Here is a 13,928-nt window from a genome sequence, read left to right on the forward strand (position 1 = left end):
CGGGACGCTGAAAAAAATATATATAGTATACCCTGCATTTGGCTCATTTGAATGTGTATTTGTTTTTATGTGCTGAAGAAAGTTGGAAAGAGAATGACAAAGCGATACCTGACTGACACTGCATGCTTGCAAACGCTCCTGCTGCATATTTATTAGCTGAGCTGCGCCAGACAGAGCTCGGTGTCAGTCGGATACTCTCTGCCCTGCTTAGTCCTTCCTCCGAGCACACGTGCTTGCGGAGTCATGACAAGACCCTTGGTAAGTCTCTCTGATGATTTATGAGATGGTGGTTCTGTGACGTAAGGGAATGAACAGACCGGAGGAAAGGAAAAACAAAATGTGAGGCCTCATAAATGGTCAAAGACAGCTCGTCTCTAGAGCATGTAAGCACTCTGCTCGGGATGAAGAGGCCGTAGAGCTTCTGGAGTGGGTAGAGCCGGCGTCTGGGCAGGGACATACAATACTAATGCGATATCGTACATCTCTAGAGGGCAGTGTCAACAACAATTTATTGAAGCAACACTGCTCAACACGTTTCTGTCCATATGGCACCTGCCCCTTGGACATTGACAGCCCTCCTCAGAAGCAACTGCACCTTTTCCAGTTGTCTTGAGTAGTCTGATTTTGGTCTTTTTATTCATGTGGATGTTAAAGCGACAGGTCACCTTAAAATTAAAATGCTATGATTTACTCTCATGTCATCCCAAACCTGTAAGAATCACTTTGAAGCACAAATTTAGGGGCCATTCACACAACACCGTTTTAACATAGTTTTTTTTAACTATGAACAAAACACTCTTGAAGTGATTTAAACCAGGGGGTTTCAAACTGGGGTCCGGGGACCCCCAGGGGTCCTTCAGAAGGTTCAAGGGGAAAAAAAATTCCCCTTAAATTTCAGAGAATAAATAGACAAAGCAATAATGGATAAAGTCTACACTAACTGTTTAATTTCTAAATGTCTCTCATTTCTTGTTGTATACATACTTTCCAGAATTGATTACATTTGCTTTGCATCATTCTAGTGAGTTCTTCTCACTATAGCCCCCTATAGGGCCCCCCGCAAGAACGTAAACTGCTTACATACATTTATTGTGAAATTTGCTTATACAATTTTTTTTTTTATTGAAAAAAATATTTTACATCCAATATTAAGTATAGCCCATTTAAGTTGGGAAACAATATTTTCCAAAAATACGTTTTTTCTTAGATAAAAATAGATGGATTTTAGGAAGGGGGTCCCGCATAAAGGTTAATCATATTTGGGGGTCCTTGTCATCATAAAGTTTGAAAACCCCTGATTTAAACTGCAATTCATTGATTGGCCACTAGAGATTTCATTGAGCCCCATGTTAAAATGGTTAACTTTACAGCAGAGAACAAAACAAAAAAAGTCTGTAAAAAAGTGGTTTTGGTCTCTAACTACCTGTGAGGGGGTGATTTTTTGTATAACTCTTTAAATTATATTAAGCCTGCATAACATATATTAAATTCCGCATAATTAAGGGCGTGGCCACTTGAGTGACATTGCCCCTATGGTGGAGTTAGGCGGGCGTGGTTTCAGCAACCAGGCACTTCAGCTCCATCCACATCCCACCTCTTTGCCTATTTTTAGTTATCCGGGAGTGACGTGGTGACTTTTCATGCGTTCACACTCTAAAAAATGCTGGGTTAAAAAAACAAAACAAGTTAGGTTGAAAATGGACAAACCCAGAAATTGGGTTGTTTGAACCCAGTGAATGAACACATTTAAACAACCCAATTTCTGGGTTTGTCCATTTTCAATCCAAATTGGGTTGTTCTTATCCCAGCATGTTTTAGAGTGCGCGTTTTGGCTGTACATTTACACAACAGTGGCGTTTTAGGGACCTGAAAATGCAACATTTTGAAAACGGGTTTTTAAAGTTAAAGTTTTTGAAACGACACAGTGTAAACTACAAAAATGCAAATTTGTAAATGGTGACATCGTGTATTAATGTTTTGTTTCTTTACAAAGTGACATCGCCATCTACTGGCCTAGCATGCTCAATACAGCATTTTTGAACGTTTTGACAATGTTGTTGTCTGCTCAGGTGAAGGTCCAAGTAACCAAAATGGAATAGATACAAAAATGTCATGAAGGCAAAAAAATCCATATGAATTAAAGGGTTAGTTCACCCCAAAATGAAAATTCTATCATTAATTACTTACCCTAATGTCGTTCGACACTCGTAAGTCCTAGCTCCGTTCATCTTCAGAACACAAATGAAGATATTTTTGTTAAAATCCGATGGCTCAGAAAGGCCTCCATTGGCCACAATGTAATTTCCGGTCTCAAGACCCATAAAGGTCACTATACAGATATGGCCGATATCAAAACACCTCTTCCTTAAGCCTCGGAGCTTAATGAATCAGCGTATTGATTCATGATTCGGAATAACGTGACTTTGGCGATCCGAACTGCTGATTCGATACACTGATGTTTTGTTATTTTTGCGCACTCGTCGCTTCATTAAATGATTGTAGAGCCACTGTAGTGAGATGGACTTTGTAACGACGGCTTTAGTGCCTTTTATGGGTCTTGAGAGAGAAAATGACATTGCTGCCAATGGAAGCCTGTCTGAGCCATCGGATTTCCACTAAAAGATCTTAATTTGTGTTCTGAAGATGAACGGAGGTCTTACGGGTGTTGAACGGCATGAGGGTGAGTAATTATTGACAAAAAAAATATTTTTGGGTGAACTAACCCTTTAAAGGGGGGGTAAAATGCTGTTTCAAGCATGCTGAGCGTTTTACACTGTTAAAGACTTGGATTCCCATCCTAAACATAGACAAAGTTTCAAAAACTAATGTTGGACGTTTGATGGAGTATTTCTGTGTTAAAAATACTCCTTCCGGTTTCTCACAAGTTTCTGAGAGTTTTTTTCGAGTATGGCTCGGCTTGACGTTAATAGAGCGGAAGGTCCTTGTATGGGCCGTACGGGCTCTTCTCCCGGTAGGGTGCGTGCGCGCGTCACTAGAGCGAGAGAGGAAATGCACGCCATAAACAGTCTCTCAGGTGCAGATCCAGTCGTCCGTGGAGATTTATGTCGCACGCCGCGCTCCACTTTATTCCTATGGGTGACGTCGAGCGACTTCAACGCTTCAGCACAGCATTCCGGGAAGGCAGCGCTGCATTTGAACCGATTTGAGCGCAGAAATGACGGGAAGCTTCACAACATCGCGGATCTCCACGGTCACAGGACTTCAGCAAATTATACCAAAGAAGTGTGTTTTTGACGGAGCGGTCCAAGCGATAAGGGTTCACAGTCGTTGAGTCAAACTGCTTCAAATGTCTATGCTGTTGGCTATCGTCGCGTGAGTAAACATCAGTAAATGACACGATCGCGTGCTTCGTCATTCAAATGCGCTAATGTTACTCCATTGTTGTTCTATGTATAACGTTACACTAGTCTGATGTGCAAAACTGTTTTGCTTGCTACTGCTAAGGTTTAGTCGCATACAATAGTCCATAAACCGAATCATGTCCTCATAAACTGCGAGTAAACACACACAAATGTTGACCACTAAATACAGTACATACCACAGAGACGGACGTCCTGCTGTTGTTGTTTCTCCTGTTCAATTTATTTCAGCCTCCTAATTTGATTCTGGATCATATCTGTATAAGCTGAGATCGATAGCCATTGGTTTCTCCACGCTTGAGGACGTCACCGCTTTGTGTGCGCTTGTCATTCTTTAGCTCCGCCCACATGATACGCCTCCAGGCACTCATTTTTTTCCGGAAAGACTCGGTACAGCCTATATTTCTTTTATAAATATAATAAAACTAAAGACTTTTCAGAGATATGAAGGATGCAATACTACTCTATAGGTACTTAAGATTGACATGAGATTGACTGAAACTGTTTTCACCCCCCCCTTTAAGTTGTTTGATCCATACGAGATACAATCACTTAAAATGGACAGATTTTATTAAGGCTTTCATTTACATCTATACAATGATGAATATGGAAGCTTGTATGTGTCACGCACTAGAATAAATCTCATTGGTTTTCTTGCTTCACCCGCTTACAAGAACAAATGAGATTTGTTCTACCACATGACGAACACACAAGCTTCCGTGTTTACCATATTTATTGCGCTCTGTGTGTGTGTGTGTGTGTGTGTGTGTGTGTGTGTGTGTGTGTGTGTGTGTGTGTGTGTGTGTGTGTGTGTGTGTGTGTGTGTGTGTGTTTATATATGGAAAAAGCTTAAATAAAATCTGTCAAATCATGTCAAGCCATTGTATTTGTCTACAAAAGACCGTTTCATATTATTTCAGATTACTTCGCTTCATTTTACGATGCCGATATAACCTTTTTTGATCTTTTCAGTTTTGGTTACCTGGACTTTCAATAGCGGGACAGACATATCTCAGGTTGTATTAAAAATATCTTAATTTGTGTTTCGAAGTTCTTAAAGTGTTATGGTTTTGGAACAACATTGAGTTGAGAAAATACTGACATTTTCACTTTTGGGTGAACAATCTCTAAGTCAAAGTGAAGAATGTAGGCTCCTGGTTCGACAAACCCTAAATGGTATTTGCATTCTGATTGTTGGTCTGACAGACAGCTGGGGAGTGTTCCTTGCACAAAAAGAGACAGACATTCAGAAGGAAGAACAAATCCCATTTTCTTCCACTTTCATTTTTCTTGTCCTTTTTTTTTGAACACTCGACACTTGCTGTCCTCTCTGCAGCCTGGAGTTAACTCAGCAGGCAGGGAAAAGAGGGCCGGACAGATGAAATTTCCGATTCTCATTGCCATCAGTAAACATTCTTTTTGCGTACCAGATACATTTCCATCAGCTGTCGCTCTTGGTGCCTGGAGTCTTTTATCACACTTAGCTAGACTTGCAGTTTAAGCTGCAGAATTCAGTGAAGGAAAGCTCATGTGGTAGTCCTATGCAAAGATGCTGTCACAACAAAACGTATCCGAATTCTTCTTGGTGACTTTATTTGCATTTTAGGATGACTCATTTTTGATAGTCGTATTAGGTTTGGAGACATGAAAGCCGAGATGCTCTAAAACAAACCAATTCCACCAGTAAAAAATAGAATAGAATAGAATAGAATAGAATAGAATAGAATAGAATAGAATAGAATAGAATAGAATAGAATAGAATAGAATAGAATAGAATAGAATAGAATAGAATAGATGAACAGACAGACAGAATTTAGACCAACTAGTCCATCAGGTGTGCAATAAACTGTCTGGAGTATATCATTCTTTTAAGAAAATAGTTTAAACATAAATTGGAAAGTTTAGAATGTCTACTTTACATGCACATTAACTTTAATGACATCCCATTCTTAATCCGTAGGGATTAATATGGAGTTGGCCCACCCTTTGTAGCTATTACAGCTTCAACTCTTCTGGGAAGGCTTTCCACAAGGTTTAGGAGTGTGTTTATGGGAATCTTTGGCCATTTTTCAAGAAGCGCATTTATGAGGTCAGGCACTGATGTTGGACGAGAAGGCCTGGCTCGCAGTCTCCGTTCTAATTCATCCCAAAGGTGTTCTATCGGGTTGAGGTCAGGATTCTGTGTAGGCCAATCAAGCTCCTCCACAACAAACTCACTCATCCATGTCTTTATGGACCTTGCTTTGTGCATTGGTGCGCAGTCATTTGGATTTGAAAGTGGCCATCCCCAAACTGTTCCCACAAAGTTGTGAGCATGAAATTGTCCAAAATGTATTTGTATGTTGAAGCATTAAGAGGGCCTTTCACTGGAACTAAGGGGCCAAGCTCAACCCCTGAAAATCCACCCCACACTATAATAACCTCTCCACCAAACTTTACACTTGGAACAATGCATTCAGGCAAGCAGGCCTTACTGTTACCTGGCAACCCCCAAACCCACACTCGTCCATCAGATTGCCAGACAAAGAACACATCTTCACTACTCTAGATCCAATTCACCACTTCATCTGATGCTTTGCATTGCACTTGGTGATGTAAGGCTTGGATGCAGCTGCTCTGCCATAGAAAGCCTTTCCATGAAGCTCTCTAGTACTGTTACTTAGCTAATCTAAAGGCCACATGAAATCTGGAGGTCTGTAGCTATAGACTCTGTAAAAAGTTGGTGACTTTTGCGTACTGTTGTTCCCAATTGCTTCCACTTTGTTATAATACCACTAACAGTTGACCTCAGAATATTTAGTAGTGAGGACATTTCATTAATGGACTTTTTGGACTGAATTCACTGAGCTCCTAAGAGCTACCTGTTCTTTCACAAATGTTGAAGAAGCAGTCAGCATGTGCTTGATTTTATACACCTGTGGCCATGGAAGTGTTTGGAACACTTGAATTCAATGCTTTGGAGGGGTGTCCCAATACTTTTGGCAATACAGTGTAGACACTCTCACATGAAATACATCTTACTCTTTTACACATATCTCCAGTAGTGGTATTTTTAACATTAAATGGCATGGCATCTAATGCACAGAGGCCATTGCCACGTGCCGCTATGCTTAGTGGCACAATTGGTGACACATCCGGTTTTTCATTGGTATGCGCCAGTGGATAGTGGCATGCAGCATTAAAAACGTGTGACGTGTTGATGGATTGCGTCATGAGCCACTGACAATAGCCCCTTTCACACAGCAATCCCGGTAAATTACTGTAAAACTTTACTAGTAAATACATAAATATGCTGTTCACACAAGCAACAACATTCTGCATTTCTACAGATAAGAGACCATTCACACATCAGCTCCAAAATACCGGTAAATTTTGTGATGCCAGGCATCGGAAATGATCTTTAAACATTGCGCCGTTGACTTCATTCCCGCATGAGGAGAGCACTTTAGTTTCACTTACTGTTTAATTTGACAATCTTTATGAAGTCTGCAGGACAGGCATAAGGTGATGATCAAACTGAGCATGTTTTTGATATTAAATACATGAGACGCGCATAATAGTAGCCAACGCTGATGAATGGAATAGAAGGCTGGGTCTCGACACGTTGAAAAAGATGCAAAACATGGCACAACGGTCAAATATGATCAACTTGTGTATATTTAAATAGACTAACTATTTAGAAGCTTACTGTAAACAGTGCTGAGTAAATCACATCATCTCCATAAGAACTTTATGATTGGCCCAAAGCAGACTTCTTACATCAGCACGTTCTGACCTTGTACAGGATCATACCGGTAATCTCACTTTACCAGTAATTTACTGGTAATGTTACAACTTCCCTTACTGATCATTTGCCAAACCCAATTTACAGGTGTTTTAGAAAAGGAAATTTTTACACATGGTCTCTTGCCGGTAATTTACCAGTAAAGACTGTATGTGTCAAAGGGGCTAATGTTGGGGAACATGACGTTGTATGTTGTGGATCCTCCAGTGGGGACTAAGAGATGAGTTGAGCAGCTATACTGATGTAATTATGACACAAAATCATAAATAAATAGCCTTATTTAGCCATAAAAAACTGTAATATTTTTCAATGTATTTTTCAATACTGATCACACAAATATATGGAATTGTGGGTTAAAACTCTTTTTTGGCCCATTATTATTTTTTACTTTTTTTTTTTTTTAAGTTAATCATCTTTGTCACCTTTTTCACCCAAGGAGTTACATTTTCTGATAATACAATAGTTGCCAAGCTAAACCAGTTCAACTGCTATATTCTTCTGCACTCTATTTTCAAGGGTAAGCTTTCTTTATAAACACTCTACTCGCCCATATGCATTTATTTTGTGGAACACAAAAGGAGAGTCACATAGTCTCAGTCACCATTAGAAAAGAAACCGTGAATCGCGACTGAGGCTGTCAGTTTCATTATGTTCTTCTGCCTTACATGTCCTTTTGTGCTCCAATAAAAATAATAGGTTTGGTACAAAACTTTTGGTATCCTTGAAATTTTTAACTTGAGACTGTTCATATTGGTCTGTAATGTAAATGCCTTATCTATTAGTCATATTGAAGATTTGCATAGATGCTCTAAACATGTAGGATATCTGTAATTGTGCTTTGTAAATATTAAAACAATGTTAACTGAATATGATGTGAGATTGTTACATAAACAGGCTACTTATCAATTTATAGTATTAAAGGGTTACCCAAAGTTCACCCAAAAATGAAATTTATGTCATTAATCTAATCTAATCGATGCTTCATGAGATTCTAATTAACTAACGGATGTCACATATGGACTATTTTGATGATGTTTTTATTCCCTTTCTGGACATGGACAGTATAGTGTGCATATACTTGGATACGCTCTCGGACTAAATATAAAATATCTTAAACTGTGTTCTGAAGATGAACGGAGGTCTTACCGGCGTGGAAGGACATTAGGGTAAGTCATTAATGACATCAATTTCATTTTTGGGTGAACTAACACTTTAAGTATTTGAGATTTTAAAAAAAGAAAATGTGTTAACTGTATAAAACTTTTACCAAACTAAAATCAACATTGTGTTTCACTCAACTGATATCAAAGTCGTTTTAGAATAAGGTAAGCAAACCATCTGCACAGTTTACTTTAGTTTTGAATGGCGTGCCTAACACGTTTCGGCCGTTCATGAGGTTCATCCTAAATCAGAGAAACGCAGAGCGGTCAGGATTTACAGTTTTGCGCCGTCCATACATCGGCCAAAGAGCATTCGCATCAGATGCAGAGGTCTTGGCATTTTCCAAATTAGCAAACGCTCTCTGAGCTGCATCTTGCCGATGGAACTTTGTGCATTGACATCAGCCCGACGTACGTGTGCTATAGTTTTTACGGTATAAAAATTGTTATATGTCTATGGAAAGTCCCCACAGAACTTCAAAACAAAATGTTTGTGTGACATATTCACCTATAAATCCAGCAAATAAATACGCAAATGCTTTTTAACAATCCTGGAACTACATCGTAGTAGTCCTGAGCGGTATACCAGTTCATACCGAATACCAATGTTTTATATATATATATATATATATATATATATATATATATATATATATATATATATATATATATATATATATATATATATATATATATATATATATATATATATATATATATATATATAATATTTTGAGAGTGGTCCCTTTTTACTGTTGCATTGTGAGGACACAGCTGAGATCGCATTACAGACTATGGCTGAATCGGAAATCGCCCCCTGCACCCTCATTCACTATTCCTTACTTTATCCACTAATAAAGTTCACTTGAAGGAGTGAATGAACACAAGTGTGTGAAGTCAGACATCCGAGTGCACAAGGACTGTAGGGCTACACATTATTGTGGTGCGATGTAGGATTGAATGAGTGCACTCAATAACGTCCACTATGGTTTCGGACACCCCTACAAATGGCTGTCCCTTCAAGTATAATCATGTAGCAGAGATATATAACGGCGTAAGTGCGTCTAAGTTTATTATGGAAATATTTCATATACTCTAGTGCTCTAAACACGAACCATCGGCGTGTATGAGCACATATTTCATCACATCTTCTTTAAATGAAATGCATGCAAACAAGGACACTGATATTACAGCCGTACGTCTGATCACCACTGCGATGACACAATGGATTATTCTGATACACCAAAGACAATGATGTAAATTAATAGACTGACAGTTCAAAGAAGAATGGGCAAAAAAGCAACTGCTTTATTCTTTAGACTTACGTGTGCCATTTGGTCAGAGACTGTAGTGCTCTTATTTTAAAGTGTATTTAAAATATCTTTAGAGCTTTTAAATGTTCTTATGCGTTTCATCCTCCTTTTGGCAGTTTGTTGTTATAGGGTTATATTTTTAAATTGCTTAAAGTGCCCTCAACCCTCTGTGGTCATATTTTAAAGGTCCTGTTCTTCGCGATTCCATCTTTCAAACTTTAGTTAGTGTGTAATGTTGCTGTTAGAGCATAAATAATACCTGTAAAATTATAAAGCTCAAAGTTCAATGCCAAGCAAGATATTTTATTTAACAGAAGTTCCCTTTCAAAGCCTACAGCGAACGGCCGGTTTGGACTACAGCAGGAAGTGCAGGGATGTAATGACGTCACTAGAACCGTTTGTTGACTAACCCTCCGCCCACAAGAACGCGCAAAATAGGGGGCGTGGTCTTGTTGCTCTCCCACATGGAGAAGAGCGCATTCAGCTTGCATCTCCCCATTATGGTAAGAGGCGGGACCTTTCTGGGCAAAGTGCGCTAAGCTGCTGTCCAATCACAACACGGGAAGCGCTGGCCCAATCAGAACTCGTTACGTGTTTCTGAAGGAGGGACTTCATAGAACAAGGAAATCATCAGGCCGTTTTTAGGACAGAGGAAACAGCGCTGTACAGATAAGTAAATTGTGTGAAAAATACTGTGTTTTTTTACACGTGAAACATGAACTCATGTTATATTGCACACTGTAAACATAATCAGAGCTTCGAAAACACGCGAAGAACGGGACCTTTAATATTCATGCGTCTATTGCAGGTATGTGTTTTATTGGTTGTTGTGTCCCACAGGATCATTTTGTGGAGATTTGCAAACCTGTAGTGTAATAGGGCATTCTAATGTTAATCATGCGCACGAGTTACCTTTTTTGTCTTGCATGTCATGTGCGGGGCTCCGTAGTTAACATGGGGGAAAAATACTGTCATATACCGGGAAACCGGTATAATTTAGAAAAATACTGTGATGTAAATTTTTGGTCATACCGCACTACATCAAAGCCATGCAATACAGCAGGGGAAAAAAATTACTCTTTAGGGTTAAATTAAACACATTACAAGCAAACTAACATCTTTCATACTAGTAACAGAACTAAAACAAATCTCCTCGTCTCTCTCCATGCAGTGAATGTTTGTTTTGCTTCTCTCAGACTCCAGCGTTGTTAATTGAAATGTTCTGTAAGGTGGAGCACAACCTCAATCCCAACAAGCTGCTGCAGATCTAAGCTGTGGTTTTACAGAGCCTTACATAGAGCTAAAGCCCAGACCTCATGCAGGAGAATCAGGATCAGCCAAGTGTGGAGGAACCTGTTTAAGGATTCCCTCATGCTTCTCACAGGTTGCCTATTGAACTTCTTTAGCTTGTAAACGAGGGCTGTCAAAGCATCAGTCAACCAGAACATGTCTCACAGAAAACAAGCCTAACAAACAAACACATCATCTAATATGCAAATGAGGCCTTTCCAGCAGCCCTGGCGGCTCCTGCATCATTCAACAAGGATATTCCCGTGAGAAAACTATAAATCTGAGCATGGTGTCGCGAATAACATAGTCTGTAAAAGATTATGTAGAGTGGGGGAACTCATTATATGATATTAAATGTGCACTATGTAGTATTTTTTCAGTAAAATATCCAAAAACCACCAGGCCAGTGTTATATATTCAGTTGAGTTCTTACAATATCCCAAATGTTTCCAACTATTTGTAAATTGTGAGAAAATTGCTATTTTAACCAAGGACCCGGGACGTTTCAGCATAGTGTTTGAGCGAGTCGCCTGTCAATTGCGTCATTTTTGCGTTACCCTTGGTTTTATTTGTCAGAAGCGCTTTTCTCTTAGCAGTGTGAACATGTCACAGCAGTGCAGAGCGAACGCACAGAGTAACATCATTACATCATTTTAAACACACTTAAATGTATCTAATATGATAAACAGAGCTGCTTTACCTTATAATCATGACCGGAAACGCGGAAGTGCAGGCGCCCGGCGACTGTGTCCTGTCCCGTCATAATTGTCCCGGTCATAATTGTCATAATTGTCCCTATCCCGCTGCTCGCGAGGCAGGTATTTGTGTAACAATCACTCCAGCGGCCTTGCTCAGCTCCTTAAAGCTGAGCTGACTTAAAGGGATACTTTACCCAAAAATGAAAATTAGCCCATAATTTACTCACCCTCAAGCCTATATAGGTGCATATGACATTCTTCTTTCAGACAAATACAATCTGAGGTATATATATGTCACAGACACGCCAGGTTCCCACGTCACAGACACCCCACGATCACTCTCACCTGAATACTAATCACGCACACCTGCAACCCATCATCACTCCATCACTCACAGTATAAGAGTCACGCTCACACACACACAGTTGTCTGGTCTCGTTTGCACAAGGTACTAACCTGCTCGGCTTACCTTAAGGACTCCCTCAAAGTGTATTCCCTGTCTCCAAGTCTGCTTCCTAGTCTCCAGCGATCTCCAGTGTCCAGAGTGTGTGTGTTCCGTGTTCTCCATCGTTCCCTCCTGAGTCTATCCAAGTCCATCAGAAGTTCACAGAAGAAGCCCAGTCACCGTCACCTCATTCACTCTGTCACTGTTTACTCTACTGGTGTCCAAACAATAAACCCCGCTAACCATCTCTTGTCTCCGTCTGTCTGTACCCGTAACAATATACATATATGTTTTTTTGGGGGTTTTTTTATGTCCTGGCTAATCCAAGCATTATAATGGCAGCGGATTATATATAAGGAATAAAGGCTTTCAGAAGCGAATCGATGGGTTTTGTAAGATCGCTTCAGAAGGTATTTGTTAACCCCCCGTAGCTGTATGGATTATTTTTATAATGGATGAATGGACTTTTTTGGGCTTCAACTTTTGGACTCTCATGCACTACCATTATAAAGCTTGGAACAGACAACAGACAGTACATTGTTTAATATATCTCTTGTTACGCCTTTTAGGCATATGTGTTTTGTTTTTTTGTGTGTATGTTCTTTTGCAGGAGCCTGTTCCCTCATTGGTTCCATCATGTGTACTTGCTCCAGCCAATCGCTGCCTGTCTTGTGTGATTAGCCAATCACACACAGGAACCTGAGATCATCAAACACTATAAAAACCCCAAGATGGCTGCTACACAAGAAGACTGTTTTTTCCTCTTTTCTTTGTGCTGGCCTGTGGCCTTTGTTGTAAAGTTTTCAATTTGTTTGAATTGTTTTTGAATTGGGAACAGGTTAGGGGCCCTGCACATTTTTGCAACATGTAGTCCTCAACTGTCTAGTAACATCAGGTAAGGAGTGTTTGCCACCCGTTGTAAGTTTTGTTTTAGTTAGAGTAGGTAGATTTATTTTTTGATGTTTTGTTTCTAGTAAGCTTCTTCTTACTTTGAGTTAGTTGGTCTTTTGGGTTTTCCTTATTTCTTTTTGTTGGCAACACTCTTGTTCCCTTTTCACCCTTTTTTTTTGTTTTGTTCCCCTTTGTGGGACTGTAAATATGTAAATATATGTTTAATTACTTTCAGTAAAACTTTACTTATTTTGCCCCAAACTCGGTTGGTCTGCTTAAGTCTTCTGTTCTCTGTGTAACCTGTACTCGTCTTAGCTGAACTCAGGTTCTAGTTTTATGTTCATGTCCCCTTGATACCTCTAGACTACTGGGGACGTAACATAAAATGGGGGCTCGTCCGGGAGGTCCCGGGTCCGGGATCTCATTGAAATCCTTGAAAAATAGATGAAACTGTGAACAGAATTTGAGTAGTAGTATGGCGTTGTTTGATATTAACCAGTTTGTTAGTAAACCTAGTGTTGAACAACTTGATCAATGCCGTAAGGATGATTTAATGGCTATTGCAGATCACTTTCGTATCTCTGTATCTAGGGGTCTTGTTAAGAAACGGTTAAAACTGGTAATTTGGGAAAAATTAGTGGAGTTGAAGGTCCTTAAAGGGCCAGTACAATATGATCCAGCTAGTTTTGATTCTCAGGTTATAGGGGCAAGTATGCATGCCTCTGAAAGTGAACTAGATGTGTCGCAGGTGGATCTTAGTGCAACTAAGACAGCTGTGGATGCTAAGACTCCAGCTACTGCACCCAGTTTTGACCCATTTTCTCCAGCTTCCTCTGGTCTGTCTCCATCCAGAGGAGATGCCAGGGTAAAGGTCCGTGTGGCACGTCTCCAGATGGAGGCTGAAGAGAGAGCCCAGAATCGTAAGGCTGAAATGGAGCTTCGTTTAGAAGTACGCAAGTTGGAAATC

This window comes from Pseudorasbora parva, chromosome 22 (genome assembly GCF_024679245.1).
Source record: "Pseudorasbora parva isolate DD20220531a chromosome 22, ASM2467924v1, whole genome shotgun sequence".
NCBI classification, from domain to species: Eukaryota; Metazoa; Chordata; class Actinopteri; order Cypriniformes; family Gobionidae; genus Pseudorasbora; species Pseudorasbora parva.